At 38.8% G+C, this 19,380-nt stretch overlaps 2 long non-coding RNA genes across 2 annotated transcripts in view; one reads left to right on the forward strand and one right to left on the reverse strand.

Moving 5' to 3' along the window:
* The window catches only part of LOC106992994 (uncharacterized), a 118,654-nt gene that overhangs the window by 92,002 nt on the left and 7,272 nt on the right, over nucleotides 1–19,380 (forward strand). Inside the window, exons 6-7 of the long non-coding RNA XR_013402443.1 lie at nucleotides 381–10,197; nucleotides 16,254–17,169. This is a non-coding gene — a long non-coding RNA (uncharacterized LOC106992994). The remainder of the gene's footprint in view (nucleotides 1–380; nucleotides 10,198–16,253; nucleotides 17,170–19,380) is intronic.
* The window catches only part of LOC144333599 (uncharacterized), a 200,146-nt gene that overhangs the window by 22,116 nt on the left and 158,650 nt on the right, over nucleotides 1–19,380 (reverse strand). The window contains exon 2 of the long non-coding RNA XR_013402444.1: nucleotides 1,738–1,933. This is a non-coding gene — a long non-coding RNA (uncharacterized LOC144333599). The remainder of the gene's footprint in view (nucleotides 1–1,737; nucleotides 1,934–19,380) is intronic.

Genomic DNA, 19,380 nt, shown 5'->3' on the forward strand with positions numbered 1-19,380 from the left:
AACTACCAAGAACAATAAGACAGACACTAATTTGAAACATTTGGTATCATTAAACTGTTTGGATTTCAGGTTTCAGGGATCCTGGAAGGCAGAGAAAATGGTTCAAAAATTAAGAAGGGGAGTTAAATTTTGGAGCTTTAGCTTGAGCTGATGAATGATGACACTCTAGGTTGATAGTTGTGGTAGGCTGCAAAACAGAACTCTGGATTCCCTTAGTCCCTCTTCTTCTCTGCAGAAGTAATCTGTCTCTTCATCTCCATGAATCTTATGCCTGTTGTTAGTTTTGACCAATATAATGTGGCAAAAGTAATGCTATGTAACTTTGAAGCCTGGAGCTTAAGGGATCTGTACTTTCTACTTTTACCCCTTGTGGAACTTAGATACCATGTAAGATGTCGGTCCACCTTGCTGTAATGAAGCTCAAACTAGCTACATGGAAGAAAGAGAGGCTACATGGAGTTGCATGAAGTCCCCAGACATATGAGTGAAACATTTTTGGATTTTCCAGCCTATTTCAGCTGCCAGTTGGATGTAGCCACATAGAAGCCATCTTGGACATTCCAACTCTAGCTGATGTCATACAGAACAGAAGAATGGCCCTGCTGAACACTGCCTAAATTTCTGGCCCACAGAATTGTGAGCAAATAAAATTGTGGTAGTTAAAACCATTAAATTTTGCGGTAGTTTGTTATATAGCAATGAATAACTGAAGCTGAGGGTGAGATATTATAAGGGAGATAGGTACACAGCTGTTTCCTGTAAACACTGATGTGAAAATGTGTAGTTTTGGAGGCAACATTGTTCAAATTCTCCCTGTTTGAGTACCTTTGCCAACTCTTGTTGAGCCTTCCCCCATGACCACTTTCTCTTGTATATGACAGAATAGTTTTCAGTACTTTTTTTTTTTTTTTTTTTGGTTGAGAGAAGCTGTGTCATTGTGTGGCTGAAGATAAATTGTCACATTATTTCCATCCTTCATAGTCTCATTGTCCCCATCTTATACAGCTAGGGTCAAAGAAGGCATTTGTGTAAAATAAATTCCAAAATTGGAGTATTTAGTTCATGGCACAATGCTGAGCATAAAGGGTTGTGAGTTATAGACACTGATGAAATAAACCAGATTACTGGTTAGTCTCACAGGGTGCCATTTAGGCACAGCACATATAGATAATTATTTTCTTGTGAATTATCTAATTTGATTTTCAGTGGTAATTAGATTAGCCAAAGACTTTGGTAAAATAATGTATTGGGACATCACAAATGAAAATTATTCTATCTCTGCTGCCTTTAAGGAGACAGACACCATAATTGTAACTCTTTAGATTTCCAAGTAATAATATCAGAAAGCACTGGGGTAAAAGTGTGATGTGAAAGACAACTATTTGTTTAAGGAGAAAATCTTTAAAGGTACATGTTATAAGTACACAGAGGGCATGTGATAACAATTTTGGACTTTCCAAATCCAAAAGTCATGGATATTTATTATCATAGAAGAACATCTGAAGTTTGGGGAGAAAAGAATTATATAAGGGCAATAGCATCTTGAGGAAGGTCTTGCACCCATGGTTAATTCCAGGGAATGAAACAAAAGTAAGGATCACCACAGCAACTTTTATTATAGTAATTTATACAGCAGAAATTTTCCTTTCCTTAAAAACATCATTCAGAACACACACGTGAATGTTTAGACATTGGGTTCATGATACAATGTCTTTGAGACAAGTAAGTTTCACTTGCCTGAGGAGTCTTAAAAAGAGGCCACTAAGGTGCCATGATGTTGAATGAATGGACTGTGTTGGCCTTGCCTCCTTAAGAATTTCTGCTGGGTGCAGTGGCTTATGCCTGCAATCCCAGCACTTTGGGAGGCCGAGGTGGGAGGATCCCTTGAGATGGAATTTGAGACCAGCCTGGGCAACATAGTGAGACCCTGTCTCTACAAAAATAAAACATAAAAATGAAAATTAGCTGGAAATGGTGGTGCATGCCTGTAGTCCTAGTTACTTGGAAGGCTTAGATGGGAGAATCCCTTAAGTCCAAGAGTTCAAGGCTGAAGTGAGCTGTAATTGCTCCATGACACTCCAGCCTGAGTGATAGAGCAAGACCTTGTCTCTAAAAAAATAAAAATAAAAAGATAAAAAATTCTGCTGTCCTTAATTAAAAATTGATCTGCAGACTCACATGCCTGTTCAGAGTCAATATCTCCTGACCCCTAAACACTTGTGCTATAACCTAATGATTTGATTGTATCTCCTTAGCATTTTTCATGAATTATTTTCCTATTTTAGGTTTTCCTACTCCATGTCAACACTGATATTACAAAGGATCCCTGTCTTGATACCCTACCCTTGGGATAAATGGTGGAACATTTATGTATATATGGTGGTAGACTGTCTTTTCACTGAGCCTGCAGCCCAAGAATTAATTATAAAGCAAATTATCAACTTCTAATAATCTTTCTGCAGCTAGAATAATCAGTTCATTTTAAAGCATCTGGGGCAATGGTTTAATACAAAGCATACTGTATTAATTAATGGTTTATAAGCTAGCAGAGAGCCTGGCACATAGCAGATGCTCAAGAAATGGTTAGGAATAAATATTAACAAGCCAATCCATAATTATCAGCTGCTTACTGACTATAGCAGTCAAGAGTTTGCACAATATGAAAAAGTTACATTCACTGACTTCTAAAAATGTAGTTGAGACTAGGCAATTCTAATTCACTGCCCTGAATCTATGGATGTTTTTGTTTGTAACCAAGTACCAGGCTTTAACATATAAATGATTTATTGGAGGTAGAATTTTGAATTAAGAGTTAGAAGAGCCTAGAAATAAACCCAGGCACATACGGTCAATGATCTTTGACAAAGGTGCCAAGAATATACAATGGGAAAGAGATAGTCTTTTCAAAAAATGAAATTGGGCAAACTGTATATCCACATGCAAAAGAATAAAATTGGACCCTTACCTTACACAATACACAAAAATGAACTTGAAATGAATTAAAGACTTAAATGTGAGTCCTGAAACCATAAAAGTCCCAGAAAAAATAAGGAAAAGGCTTATTGACATTGACTGTGGCAATGATTTCTTTGATATGACAACCAAAAGCACAGATAGAAAAAGCAAAAATTGACAAGTGGGATTACATCAAACTGAAAAGCTGCTGCACAGCAAAGCAAACCATCAAAAAAATGAGAAGACAACCTACAGATTGGGAGAAAATATTTGCAAACCATATCTGATAAAGGACTAATACCCCAAATACATGAAGAACACATTAGCAAAAACCCAGATAACCCAATTAAAATAATGGGCAAAGGAATTGAATAGATATTTCTCCACAGAAGATGTACAAATGGCCAACAGGTATATTAAAAGGTGCTCAATGTCACTAACCATCATAGACATGCAAATCAAAATCACAGCGAGATATCCTGTCACACCAGTTAGAAGATCTATTATCAAAAATATGCAAAGAACAAATTTTGGTGAGGGTGTGGAGAAAAGGGAACCTTTATACACAGTTAGTGGAAATGTAAATCAATGCAGCCACTATGAAAAATAGTATAGAAATTCCTAAAAAGTAAAAAAAAATCGGGGTACCATATGATCCAGCAATCTCATTTCTGGGTATATATCCAAAGAAATGAAATCAAGGTCTTGAAAAGACACCTGCCTTCCCATGTCCATCTCAGCATTATTTACAATAACCAAGACATGGAAACAACCTAAATGTCTATCATTGGATGAAAAGATAAAGGAAATGTGGCCTATACATAACAATGGAATATTATCCAACCTTAAAAAAGAAAGAGATACTGCCACTGGTGACGACATGGATGAATCTGGAGAATGTTACGCTAAGTGAAGTAAGCCAGACAGGAGGATAAATACTGCACATTTTTACTTATATGAAAAATCAAAAATAGTCAAACTCATAGAAGCAGAAAGGAGAATTATGGTTTCCAGGGCCTAGGGGAAGGGAGAAACAGAGAGGTAAAGGTCAAAGGGTACAAATTTTCAGTTACACAAGATGAGTGAGTTCTACGGATATACTACTGTACAGCATAGTGCCTATAGTTAATAATACTATATGGTATATTTAAAAATTTGCTAAAAGGGTAGATCTTCTGTCAAGTGTTCTTATAACAATAAACAGTAATAATAAAGAGGGTGGGAGGAAGCTTTTAGAGGTGATGGACATGTTTATGACATTGACTATGGTGATGGTTTCATGGGTATATACTTATCTCTAAACTCATCAAGTTGTGTACTTTAAATATGTACAGCTTTTTGTATGTCCATTATACCTCAAAAAGTTTTTTTTTTTTTTTTTAAATATGGGCTGGACGCGGTGGCTCACGCCTGTAATCCCAGCACTTTGGGAGGCCGAGGCCGGTGGATCACGAGGTCAGGGGATTGAGACCATCTTGGCTAACATGGTGAAACCCCGTCTCTACTAAAAACACAACAACAACAACAACAAAATTAGCTGGGCGTGGTGGTGGGCGCCTGTAGTCCCAGCTACTCTGGAGGCTGAGGCAGGAGAATGGAGTGAACCCGGGAGGCGGAGCTTGCAGTGAGCCGAGATGGCACCATCGTACTCCAGCCTGGGCGACAGAGAGAGACTCTATCTCAAAAAAAAAAAAAAAAAAAGGTCAGGAACAGTCCGAGTGTAGTGGCTCAAGCCTATAATCACAGCACTTTGGGAGATCGAGGCGGAAGGATTGCTTGAGCCCAGGAGTTTAAGACCAGCCTAGGCAAAATAATGAGACCTCATCTCTTAAAAAAAAAAAAAAAAAAAAAAGCTGGTAACATGTGGACTGACTACACTTACATCATGTCATGGAAACCTAAATGATACATTACTTAGTGATATAGTTATCTATGTAAATTAAAAATAAAAGCAAATAAATTATAAACAAACAAAAATGAGCCAGAAGACTTGGATTCTAGTCATGTAGACTCTGCTGCATAGGAGGTGACTTTGGGCACCTCACTTCACATCTCTCAACACCAGCTTTCTTACTTACATAATTGAATTCGTAATATAACCCTTTATGAGGATCACCTTGTGTGATGTGTATTAAAGCAATTAGCCAAAGCTTAGGTTAGCCCTATGCCCATCACCCTTACCATCCTGCTTCCCTGGCAAACCAGTTGAAACTTATTTGAATATTTTTTACACTGTGACTGAAACTTCAAATGTCATGTATTAAAAACAAAAACAACCTTTAAGATAGTAATCTAGGAGCTTCTGAAATGTATAAGTAATGACATCAAACTTCATTTTGTTTTTAGTCCAGACAAACCTTCTGCATAAATACCTATTCCATGGGTCTTTACATATGGCCCCAATTTTTCTAAATAATAGAAAACCGAAATGTATCCTTGGGTTTTGTAAATGGTAATGCACATTGTCTATGGAAGCAGCATCTGGACCAAGGAGGTCACCATTTCTTGGGAACAGAAGATGAAGAAGTGAATTGAAGAATACAAAACAGGAGGAAAGAAAACGCAAAAGCACTCCATCATCAGATGCGAAGGTCCTAGGGAGTAGAATGCAAGAAATCTGTCAGCTTGGGCAAAACTCAGAACTTGGGGATGAAAAATATGAATGCTAAAATCACAAATGTGCTGATGGCCTTTTTGCTGTATGGAAGAGAACAAATAATCAACCCACTACAAAGATGCAATCGTGTGGACAGCTCTGGAACAACAGCACCTACTTTGCAGTATGACATGTAGTTTCCATTCAGGGAAGCCCCAGTCAGAGGAGCAGTGTTCCAGTGGGTGGGTCTGACGTCAGGAAGGTGGATTCCATCCGACTTACAGCTGCGCCAAAGGCCGACTTTGGCAGCAATTCCTGGGCTATAATTTTATAAACAGTCTTCTCTTTCCAGACTTCCAATGTGAATTTAGACCTCAGCACAGATTCTGTCTCACATCTTTATTCTGTGTCATCACATTCTAATCCGATGACAAACAGTTGGTCTGAGATTTCAGTATATTACTATATTAGTGCAATTTATGTCCTGTGTGGAAGTTGATGAAGTGTAAAGACTATACTGCGGACTCGCCTGGATTCTAATCCAGCACCTAAACGGATAGTGTTGCTTTGGTGATCACGACGGCACTATGTTATGAAATCAAATAGTTAGTTTGTGGTGCTGGCTCACTAGAAGGCACTGGCAGTGCTATTAATCACATTTTCCAAAAACTGGGCCAAAGCGCTGTGATTCTTCTTAAAATAATCATCACTATAATTTGGCATTGAGTCATGCCATGTTTTGCTAGATAAAGTTTACAGAAATATTTTTAAATGCATACTCTACTTTAAATAAGAAAGATATGTAGAATGCAGTGGATTCAGCTGAGAAGGCAGAAGATAACTACAGAGGTTACACGAGGCTGCCACTGCCTCATCAAGCAGACAGCGGCTTGATTCTCCCTGCTTAGAGAAAGAGGTAGTGCTAGATGGCAAACCAATTAGCCAAGTGCATTCTCATTCCAAGTTTCCTTCAGCTTTTTTTTTTTTTTTTTTTTTTAAAGAAATTTCCACCACTTGAAAGTAGTGCAGTCTCCTGGCACATCCCAGAAGAAGTAGACCTTAAATAGATGAGCTCAAGAAGGATAGAAAGTAAATCAATTTCCATTTTCACAAGCCTGGGTCTGTTCATTTTCAGAGACGACAAATCATGCAGAAAATAGTGCCAAATTACTCATGGTTTAATAACAATTTCGCAGAAAAGGCAACTGATCTCCACAGCTGTTATGCTTAGGACTATGTCTGGAGAGAGGTGGCTAGACCTGGATTGGGATATCAGGGTGAGGACTTAATGCCTCAGGGACTAAAGCCTCACTCTTTGCTTCCTGACTTGGCGTGGTGACGTAAACAAGATGCTCTACCTCGGGCAGCTGCCAAGTTGCTCTGCAGTACTCAATGCTATTTGTCATGTCTCCTTGTGACTGGCCTTTTTATCCTTGCTGAAACAAAAGAGATCAAACAATGTCATGTGGTATTACTTGAAGTAAATTCTTGGCCAACTCAACTATTTGCGCGGTAGTGTCTGGTTTATAACTTCTCTTTATTTTTGCTAGATCAACAGATATTTTTCAGGCCATGCTCCTTTTTGAAAGGGTGAGTATACGGAGTTGGGGAGGGATTATTTGCTAATTTTGCTGGACTATATTAAAAATTTTAAAAGGAAGAGAAATAGGTGATTAGGCCTTTAGTCATGAGACATGACCTCAGTTTTCTCATAATGTTTAACAGGTAGATGTTGACTTATTGGGCTATTTCTTTCCTTGAACATTGCTCATTGTTGTTAGGGCTATGACATCAGCAGAGGCATGGGAACATAGTTCATTTTCTATAAGTGTATATCAATTTCCCTATCTCATTGGGCTTGCTTTCATAAATATTTTTTTCAAAATTTCTCCACCAGAAGCACATCTAAGAGAAATACAACATGACCCATATGGATACTTTTGAATTTTTTAGTAACTACATCACAAAAGTAAGAACAGTAAAAAATAGTTTTCATAAAACATTTTTTAACCCAATATATCTAAAATATCATTTCAACATACAATATTACAAAAATTCCTAATGATACATTTCATATTCATTTTTTCATACCATGTCTTAGAAATCCAGTCCATACAACATACCTCAATTTGAACTAGCCACATTTTAAGTGCTCAATAGCCACATGTGGCAGGTGGTCACTGTATTGGACAGCACAGACTGAAACTAAACATGATTACCCCAGCTGTTTTCAAAGTGTGTTTGCAATACCAGTGTAAGATTTTGCAGTATTCAGAAATAATCAAGGCTATAGAAGCCTTATATTATTTTATGTGAACACTTTCAGTGTGTCAAGGCACAAAATAAGTATGTATAAATTTGCTTGCCAGCAGGATTTCTTCTTAGTCACCTATTTAAACTACAAAGATGCCAGTAACTCATAGTGAAATCATAAATATTGGATTTATTATTCCTCCTTTCAATGGTATGACAGACATGTGTACTTAAACGGAGAGACAATTTACAATTGTGAAGCATACTTTTTATAATTCCTGTCAAAATTATACTATTTTATTTTTTTAACTAGAAAAGTCACATGATAAGTAAACTCTAAATTGAAATTCAGAGATATCACCTCTAAGATGAGAATACAGTTGACATATGGTTTGGGTGTCTGGGTCATGGTTGGATTCCACCTATGTTGGTTCTTCCATGTAACAAACTGTGATCTCAGTTTGTACCACTCTAGTAAGAAGTGACTATTACTTTGATTTGGTTAGCTAATCGGAATCTAAGGTTTAAGTTGAAAGGAAAAACAGGAAGATTTAATTCTATTATTTATAAGATGAGAGGGTTGGACTACAATCAGGGGTTGACAGACTTTTTCCGTAAAGAGCCAGGGAGTAAATATATTTTAGGTTTTGTGGGCCACACACTCTGATGCAAGATTCAACTCTGTTGCTGTAGAGGGAAAGCAGCTACAGAACATATATAAATGAATAGGTGTGGCCAGATTTGGTCCAGTATTTGATCACTGGACGAGGTCAAGGACAATAGACGTGATCTATTTCTACTTCTCCCATCCTCTTAAGCAATGTTGGCTCACTGAATGCAGCATCCCCACTGAATGTAAATGCAGCTCACAGTCCTTTACAACATAGTACTCCAGGCAACCACTACATGACATTTAGACTTGGCATGTTCATCGAAACTTAGTTTTTGTCATCCCTAGATGATTTCTAGGACCATATCTATTTGAGAAATTCTTATTTTTACCATGGATATGCACTTTAATATTTGGAATAAAGAAAAGAGTACTATACACTATATTTTAAAAACTTTAATGTGAGGTGAAAGGAATTTTTAGAAACTTGTGTGGTTTGAGAAAAAAGGCCTGCTACCTGCATTTGTCCTGGGATAGACTGTAAGCTATCTACTTACCTCAAGGTCAATCTGCTCTTGGCAGAAAGATGAAATCTGCTCATCACCATCCAGCCTTTAATCTGAAGGAGAGGAATAGTGATGCCACAGGATATGACGTAGTTCGAGGGAGAGGTCTAGTCTCCTTACCAGCAGAGGCAACACCCAATTTATAGGTCAATTGAAGGACCTTGCATGAGATCCCGAGGCTCGATTTGAATGTATGGCTGTAGGAGGATAGTATTAGGCTTGGGGGCTTATGAGGAGTGAGAATAACAGACATAGATATTCTAGAAGGCACTGGAGATAACCACTTTGCTATTAGAGAAAAAAGGCTAATATTGCTTCTGTTGGTTTTTGGAGAATTCATAGGGTTTTTTTTTCCAATTGAAAATTGTAATTCTAAGGCTGGGTGTGGTGGCCCACACCTGTAATCCCAGCACTTTGGGAGGCCAAGGCAGGTGGATCACGAGGTCAGGAGATCAAGACCATCCTGGTTAACATGGTGAAATCCCGTCTCTACTAAAAATGCAAAAAATTAGCCAGGCGTGGTGGCACGGGCCTGTAGTCCCAGCTACTCAGGAGGCTGAGGCAGGAGAAAGGCATGAATCCAGGAGGCAGAGCTTGCAGTGAGTGGAGATAGTGCCACTGCACTCCAGCCCGGGCAACAGAGTGAGACTCCATCTCAAAAAAAAAAAAAGAAAAAAAAGAAAATTATAATTCTAAAACAGATGATTTATTAGCACTTTTAAGGGCCATAGCTTTCCTCTACTCATACTTTTATGCTCTGAGTCATGCCTGTGGCATAAATAATAAAGAACTGATTATTTTTCCATTACAATGAATGAGTAGGATGAGTTGGTTTAGGTATCCTATTCCATCCCAAGAATGGTTTCTTGGAATGTGGATCACTGAGTAGAAAACAACATTTACGTCAGCAATGGCAAACTAACGTCATTGCAGAATCCTGGAATGTTAAAGCAGAATCATGGCAGTTAAGCCCAACATTTTACAGATGAAGCAATTGAGGTGAGGAAAGGTGAGACCTTGACTTGTTCAAGGACACTTAGCTAGTAATGACTGAGATTAGAACCCAAATCTCACTCTGCCTCCAGTACAATTTCTGTTTATACTCATTAGTGTTTTCATGTTTTCTATTTTTTTCTCTTTGGCAGACAGCTAGATCCTCCTTCCAGTCATCCAGCGAAGGTCTTCTCGGTGCCTGGTGCTATGCCAGATTCTCTCATGTAGGTTACTGTATTTAATCTTTCTGAATATCCACAGCATCTCCTTGCTATTATCCCCATTTTACACTTGGAGAATCAGGATCACAGAGTGATGAAGTGATGTGCCCAGGTGACATGGCCAGCAGGTGACAGAATCAGAATTATAATCCAGTTCTCTGTACTCAAAATCCAAATCTACTACACTAGATTTGATAGGAATATTTAGCTAACATCCGAAATAGTTCACTCACTTTTTAACTTGCAGGTGGAAAATAGAACAGCAGTTGCTTTAGTGACTCTAAAACCAGCTGCTTGAATTGTGGTTGCCCTTGTCCCTATTCCCTCTGGTCTCTGTTGCAATGTTGGTTTCCTTAGTGAAGTAATGGGTGAGAAATAAACAACATAGACAAGCTGTGGGAGGTGAAGGATGCCATTAGTCTTAGGTTCGTAGGGTTAGAAAAGATCTAGAGGGCAAATACAAGAACTCCCTTCTCTTTACAGACTAGGAACTTCATGCTCCAAACCATAAAGCAAGTTAGGGCTGAGTCCTAGAATAGGGGGAGAGTCAATAGGTTCAATAAGTTCTTTCTGTATTATCTATGATACCTGTAATACATACTTGATACTGACTGCATGTGATTAAACAGGTTCAACTTGTCTTTATTTTTTGAAGATGTAACTAGAGGCTGACTTCCTCATCAAAGTAGAATGAGTCATTGTGAAAACACAGCTTAAGGATATACAATAGAAAATCAAATAATTTTAGGTACAAAGTATCTTGAGAAGATTTGGTTCAATTCTTTTATTTTACAAATGCATAAACAAAAGCCCAAAGAAATGAAATGGCCACCTGGCATCTCACAGCTTGTTTGTGGCAATAATTAGGTCTTCCACACCTGGTGGAGTGTCCCGCCACCATCACACACACAGGTGTTGTGAGGCAAATTTCCACATAAACAAAATGTGGAAATTTTCATATATTTTGTTTATGTATAAAACATTATTAGAGCCAATTCTTCTTCTAAATCTTTACGCTATTTGCTCCAATGAACATTTATTGACATTTCATCACTAGTTAGGGACTTAATCCTGGGTTTAAAGGTATACTCTTCAATCTAGAAGTTTTTACTTCTAAGTAATTATGACCTTGGTGATCTTTGCCATTCATCTTTTAATCTTGTCTAGTCCACTCTTTACAGACTAGGAACTTGATGCTTCAAATCACAAAGCTAGTTAAGGCTGAGTTGTAGAATAATGAAGTCATATTAATATAGGTAGTCTTAGTTCTTGCTCCTATTAAGCTGTGTGGTTGCAGGCAGTTTGTTCTCAATATATATGTATGGATCCAGACTGAGGGTTGTCCTTAGGAAAGTTAACTCCCTTGCACTTATGGCCTGTCCTGTGAACAAACTGTCAGAGATTCCATTGTTTAAAAAAAATTCTAGAGGCAGAAAAGTAAGGTGATGCTGGTGGGGGACTTGAGGTAGGACACTGCCAATATGCATGGAAATGCTCACCAGGCTGCAGCTGACATCTGAGGTGGCCAAGGGGATGTGGCATTTGCTACAGTTTACCTCCTACCCCACTCAGTGACATTTGTGTGTCATATTAGGTCCGCTCTGTCCCTGACATTTCAGAAAGACTTAAGACAGATATGTATAGTCCCCTCTGCGACAGCTGGGAAGTAATGAAGAGATAACTCTTCTGTTCTACTCATTCTGGGTTTTTCTCACTTCCAGCCAAATGTTTAATTGGCTCATGGTGGGCCTCATGTCCTCTTCCTTGAGGGGTCTGGTTCTTGGTTGCCTTACTTTTGTCAAGTAGAAATTGTCATGACTGCCCTTTCCCTGTTCTCCCACTCATGACAGCACCAAGAGGTGGTTCACTGGCATGAGTAGCCCAAGAGGACTCCTTACTGTGTCCCCCCGTGAAAACATTCCTCATACTCCCCACGCTGCGTCCCACTAGGACCTAGAAACTCTAACCCAACAGAGCCTTAAGTGGCAGTGATGAGACACACAAATTCAATAGGTGGGTTGCTGGGAAATCATGGCCCTGTGTATTCTAGCTCTTGGGGCATAGCCTCACATATTAGGTGTAGACTTTGCAGTGTACATCCTGGGGTGTAGCACCTTGGCCCTGCAGGTTGTGAACCCTGAGCCGGCACCTTTGTGGAAACTTTTATAGAACAATCAAGTGTTCTACCAAGTCAGCTGCTTTCAGGTGATGCCATATGTGGCAGTGTCAATAGATCCCATATTCCCATGCTCACCTCTTCATTGTTCCATGTCTTTTACTGAAAAATGACAAGCATTGATCACTAAATAAATGATACATCATTATCGTGGTTAGTGCAGTAAAGAAATGTGCTGCTTTGAGAGGTTATAATATGAGTCTTGGCAATATAAGAGTTTTTTAAATAGGAGAGGTTATGATATTTTTCCTTGCCAAGGAGATCAGGGAGGCTTCCCTGAGGAGGTGATAATTGAATTGTCTTGTGGAGAAGGCCTAGGAGTTGTCTAGGTGAAGAGGAGTGGAAATAATAGTCCAGAAAGAATGAAAAGCATGTGTGAGCATTGAACATTCAAGGAAATGAAAGAGCTCCTGGCTGTGAGTTGAGTTTGGGGAGATGTGGTGTGAGAGAAGGATGGGGAGAGAGAGGAGGCAGACTCTAGTCAAATGAAGGAGTTTTTATTTTATCTTAAGTGCCATGGAAAGCCATGGAAGCACAGTTGTTATGTAGACTTGAGTGCGTGAAATAGGAGGGTGGGGATAAATAAATCAATTTTGTAAACCAACTTTACAAAGACTTCCCTGGCTGCTGAAAGGAGAAGGGCATCAGAAGGGGCCAGAGAGAAACTACAAACAGATCTATGAGGAAGCCACAGAGTAGTCCAGGTGGGAGATGATGGTAGCTCAGCCAACCGGAAGCCCTCAATAAATCACATTGCCACGGTTGTTCTAATTGCTTTTCTAAGCCGTAGAGGACAGGCTCCTCCTGTTGGCTGGAAAGCATACATTTCTTTTGGATTTATTTGGCTTCTTGGCTTTTTCAGGAGTGAATGTGCGCTTGTAAAGGCATAGATTTGGGAGAGACATGGAAGCACAGAATGTGTGTATCAGTGCTGTGCCACACCAGGCTTAGCTGGTGCCTCTGCTCATGTTTAAAGGCTGTCACCTGGACCCAAGGCATTGCTTTGCTAATCTGGTGCCATCCACAGCTGAGTGGTCATAGCCCAGTAAAGAATTGAGATGAAGGTGATGGAGTCATTTGGGTAAATACAGTGGCAGTGTATTAGTCCATTCTCACACTACCATAAAGGACTGCCAGAGATTGGGCAACTTATAAAGGAAAGAGACTTAATTGACTCACAGTTCCACATGGCTAGGGAGGCCTCAGGAAACTTACAATCATGGTGGAAGGGGAAGTAAACAAGTCCTTAACATGATGTCAGGAAGAAGTGCTGAGCAAAGAGGGAAAAGCCCCTTATAAAATCATCAGATCTCTTGAGAACTCACTCACAACCACTGCCATGATTCAGTTACCTCCCACTGGGTCCCTCCCACAACACATGGGGATTATGGGAACTAGAACTGAAGATGAGATTTGAGTGGAGACACAGCCAAACCATAACAGGCAGGAAAGAAGGAGTTAGTGCAAAGCCTCTCTACACCAATCTCTTTTTTTTCTAAGGGTCTTGGGGATTAACATACCTGCCTCTCTTTAGACATTTTACTTAGATCACAGACAGAGAGTCACTGGACACACCAGGCTCTTTCTGGGTCATGAGGTCCACTCTGCCCAGAACACTGTTCCCCCACTCGACTCTTTTCCTTCACTCATGCACTCACCTTTTGAACTCCATACCAGCTCTGGGTCCATTGCTCCAGGAGGCCTTCTCTGATCAGCTCTGAGAACACCCTTTGTGTTCTCAGAATCTCCTGTGCTGACTCCCTTCTTCATTATCTGTCCACATTGGACTCTCTCTGGTCATATGTCACTCTCTCCCTAGGCTGTGAAGTTCTTGACAACAGGTGATAACATCTCATTCATTTTTGCACCCTTAGAACCTATCGTGATGCCAGAAACTCAAATATAGACATGAGCAAATGGTTAAAAGAAGGAGGGGATGGATATAAATGTCACTTGCATTTAGACAAAATGCAGACAGATGAGACTTGATTAGTCAGGAGAGATGAAAACACTAGTTTTGGGCAGGGCAGAATGGACAGTCTGGTGGTATTCGTAACAGGACAGGCGCCCCCACATTGTGTTCTTGTCACTTTCTGCTAGGTCCATTCTACCTTCTAATACCTCAGGCTGCACTCGTGACTTTCTTTGGTCTGATTCTAGGGTGAGGTAAGTGTGAGGAGAGCTGAAGAGACAAGTGCTAGGGGTTGGCTGAAGAGGCCAGTTTGTATGCACCATGTTGGGGTTAGCATTGGATCACAGGTAAGGCTCATGTGGTGTCTGCAGAGGGGAAATTAAATAACTTATTACCAGCTATGTGGGTTTGTTTGTTTGTTTGTTTGTTTGTTTGTTTTTAAAAAAAAAAACTTAAAAAAAAACCAAACCCAACTTATTTTCCTCCTCAAATTAGTGCATGTGGATAGAATATCAGGTAATGTGAAAAGAGGAAACCATATTGGTGATAACACATGGGGTCTTGGTCCTCTGTCAATCTGCTTTCAATCCCCATCTCTGCCCCTTCCTCCCTCAGGGGCTCAAGCAAGCCACTTAACTTTACAGAACCTTGGTTTCTTTATCTGTAATTGGAAGGGATGCTAGTTTTTTCCTGATAGGGTTGTTGTGAGGATGAAATGAGATAATACCCACTTAGCACAAGGCCTGGCACATGGTAAGCCTGGAAGAATGTTAGCCAAAGCTATTATGATAGATTCATTTGCATTGTGAGCCATTGTATATTTTAAATGGTTCATTTGTTTAGGTATTTACCTATGAATCTTTCTAATGCAAAGTATCATTTATATGCATAAATGGTTCAAATTATTCTGTATATATACTATTGAAATTTAGCAAATAAATAAAGCTGAGTTTATTTAGAATAAGAGCTTTATTTTGCTGCCATTGACTTTTTCTTTTTGATTTAGGAAAAAGAATACTATACTTTGTCTTTTGAAACTAATCAAAACGGCACTTGTTCAATTTATTCAGCTCCAAGTGGTTCTCAGTAGTATTATCTCAACTGGGAGATATAAAATCATTGTAACTTTACATTCTTCCACTTTATCTGATGTGCCTAAACTTAGCAACTCAGGGGAGTCATGTTCTTGCCAGGTAGGTAGAATGCCACTGTTTTAGCTCATGGCAAATACAGACATCTCTTTCAGGAAGAATGGAAATTGGGTAAGATAAATCACTTACTCGTAATGGCATTTATGAATATCATTAGCTTTTCTGGAATGTGGTCCATTTAGGGTTCAGACTAAAGGCAGCATACTGTACTGGAGAGAGCACAAGATTAAGAATCAGGAATGCCAATTCTAACCTTTCCTAGCTGTGTGACCTTGAGCAAGTCACTGAATCTTCCCAGGCTCACATTTTCTTCTTCTATGAAATGAGGCTAAAATCATTCCCTGTTGTGAGTATTGATGGAGATTCTATTACAATTGTGAAGAAATTATGTGTATCACTCACTCCTCCTGAAGGACAGGCTTTCTCAGAAGTTCTGATATTCAAATATGTGTACATTTCAAAGGACACAGAATTGGTGATGTCAGTGACTGTGAGACTTATTTATCTTATACCTGCCAACAACATATCAGGTGGGATATATGCCACCTGATCAATAATAATATAGATATTGGTAATATAGCTATAATGGTAACATAGACATAATATAGGTATTCTATATTTCTATAATCTACTCAGGAATATATGAGAGAGAAAAATGTAAACAGTTTATCAGTGGACAAATATCTTTCCAATATACCAGATTTTTTAACACTGAAAATTTATTAAAAGGAAGAAACTTTTCTTTCAATGCAGACTGTAAATAATTTACCTCTGAAGTGGGTTTGCTGAGCACTAAAAATCCCATTCTTTTTTGCTTTAGTGCAAGAAAATTCTTTCATGAATGAAACTGGACCCCTATTTCTCACCATATACAAAAATCAAATCAAAATGGATTAAAGACGTAAATCTAAGACCTCAAACTCTGAAACTACTACAAGAAAACATTGGGGAAACTCTCTGGGATATTGGTTTGGACAAAAATTTCTTGTGGAATACCCCACAAGCACAGGCAACCAATGCAAAAATGATCAAATTGGATCACATCAAGTTAAAAAGTGTCTGCACAGCGAAGGAAACAATCAACAAAGTGAAGAGACAACCCACAGAATGGAAGAAAATATTTGCAAACTACCCATCTGACTAGGGATTAATAACCAGAATATATAAGGAGCTCAAAAGACTCTATAGGAAAAAAATCTAATCATCTCATTTTAAAAGGGGCAAGAGATTCAAACAGATATTTCTCAAATGGAAAACAGACATATGAAAAGGTTCTCAACATCATTGATTATCAGAGAGAAGCAAATCAAAACTACAAGAAGATACCACCTTACCCCAGTTAAAATGGCTGTTATCCGAAAGACAGGCAATAACAAATGTTGGTGAGGAAATGAAGAAAAGGGAACACTTGTACACTGTTGGTGGGAACGTAAATTAGTACAACCACTATAGAGAGCAGTTTGGAGGTTCCTCAAAAAACTAAACATAGAGCTACCATAAAATCCAGCAATCACATTGCTGAGTATATACCCAAAAGAAAGGAAATCAGTATATCAAAGAGATATCTGCACTTCCATGTTTATTGCACCACTGTCCACAATTGCCAAGATTTGGAAGCAACTGAAGTGTTCATCATCAGATGTTTGGATAAAGAAAATGTGGTACACAGTGGAGTACTATTTAGCCATAAAAAGAATGAGATCTTGTCATTTGCAGCAACATGAATGGAACTGGAGGTAATTATGTAAAGTAAAATAAGTCAGGCACAGAAAAACAAACTTTGCATGTTCTCACTTATTTGTGGGAGCTAAAAATCAAAACAACTAAACCCATAGAGATGGAGAATAGAAGGGTGGTAACCAGAGGCTGGGAAGGGAAGTGGGGGTAGGAGAAGTAGGAGGGAAATGGGATTGGTTAATGAGTACAAAATAAAAATGGAAACAATGAATAAGACTTAGCATTTGGTAGCACAACAGGGTGACTATAGTCAATAATAATTTAATTATACATTTTAAAGTAACTAAAAGAGTATAATTGGTCTGTAACACCAAGGGTAAATGCTTGAAGTGATGGATACTCCATTTACCCTGATGTGATTATTACACATTGTATGCCTGTATCAGGGTATTTTGTGTACTCCATTAATATATACCCCTACTATGTACCCACAAATATTAAAAATAAAAATCTTTCATAATACAATAACATTTTTATGTTTTTTAGTTCCTCCACTATAGTTTATATTTTCTTTTTTATGTACCCTAGAACTTAAAGTATAATACAAAATAAAATAAAATAAATATTATTTTAAAAATAATTTATATTTTCATTTCATTTTGTGATTCTGAGAAGCAATTATCCTTTTACTCGGAGAAGTAATTTTTTAGTAAGGTATCTCAAAGTCTCCCTCTCTCCTTGGAGATATGCTTCCATTATTCTTAGAAGCTCCATCTATGAGCTTTCTTTTCTTGGCCAAGGGTGTAAATAAAAAACCCAGTTGAATTTTGAATTTAGGCCCTCGCCTTAGTTGCTGTAAGAAACAGACTGAATTATTTATAACCGTGGGCATCCAGGTTTTCATCACCACCGGCAGATGGGTGTTTTAGAGCATTCACCTTTAAGATATCCAGAATACAAGCTGTTGATCCTCTGTGGATTGTAAATTTCTAGACTTGGGCTTCTCGGTTCCTGGCGGGTTTTGTCAAGTTTTATGATCACCATTACATTAGCCCCTCTGAAATGTTGGGAAGCTGGGAGCCTCCTTCCTATTAGGAAGCCTTGCCTTGACTTTCATACCAATAAAGTTGTTCTTAGACCAGAGTTCATTCTAATAAGCATCTTGAGAATTGCCCCCGAACTAAGAATTATTTCCCCCTCTGTCTGCTCTAAGCCTCAGAATCTTACACAGCCTACATGCCTTGAATCTAAGACAGGGCTTATAGCATAACAACTTTTTTATCACCTTCCATCAGGCAGCAAAGCCTCCAGGTGGATTAGGCTGAGTATATAAGAAGCTTATAAGGTAGCAGATGTCAGGCCTCAGTAAAGGTCATTCTACTAGGGCTATTCTCTTTCCCGACACAGTTTTCTTCCTGGACTAGTGTAGGATGTGGAAGGAGGACTGGTATTCTGCCACAGACCCTTGGAATGCTCAAGATAAAGGATCCTCTGTGACGGATGTGCACAGGGTCTGAGAACCTAGGGCTGAAAGTGGCAACATGTAAAAGGACAATGGAATACAAATGGGATAATGTTACTTGATCATCTTTCCAAGTATGACACACGAAGGATTACTAGAAGGTGATGCTGCTGTGTTCTGGATACCAAATCTTTCTTTTATGCAGAAATGTACATTCCTTCATCAGAAAAAACTAAGTTAGACATCCTCATTATGGTTCCATTTGAGGAAGAAAGATTTAGGAAAGTTCTCTACCATCTAACCAGGATTAATGCATAAAGCTCTTACCTAGTCAAATGTAGCCCAAAAAGTTGTTAAAGGGATGCAGAACAGATGGGCTACAGAGGGGGAATTTAAAAATCAGCTTTTATAAACTCTTCCTAAGAGCCAAGATCCACATTATGGGGGCAAATTGCACAATAATATAATTGTCTTAGGGATGTAAAGACTCCATGCAGAATATTGGCTCAATGCTCTGGCTCAGTTGAGTTGAGTGATGTTGGCTATCTAGGCTGTTGATGTGTCACTTACTTGCAGGCCACTGGAGTAATATGATTAAACCAGCCACTTACATAACCCTCCTATAACAAACACAAGTGCCAGGATCACACTGATGCAGGGGTGTGAAGCAGAGTGCATTTCTCAAGATGCTTTAGTCCATCAGGATCTGGTGGCATAGCACTCTGTTCTCATGGCCCCAACTTTTCCAAGAAGTCTGACCTTCTAGCAGACAACCTAAATTAATGTCAAGTACAAATGGATTCTCCAT

Source organism: Macaca mulatta, chromosome 13 (genome assembly GCF_049350105.2).
Source record: "Macaca mulatta isolate MMU2019108-1 chromosome 13, T2T-MMU8v2.0, whole genome shotgun sequence".
NCBI lineage: Eukaryota > Metazoa > Chordata > Mammalia > Primates > Cercopithecidae > Macaca > Macaca mulatta.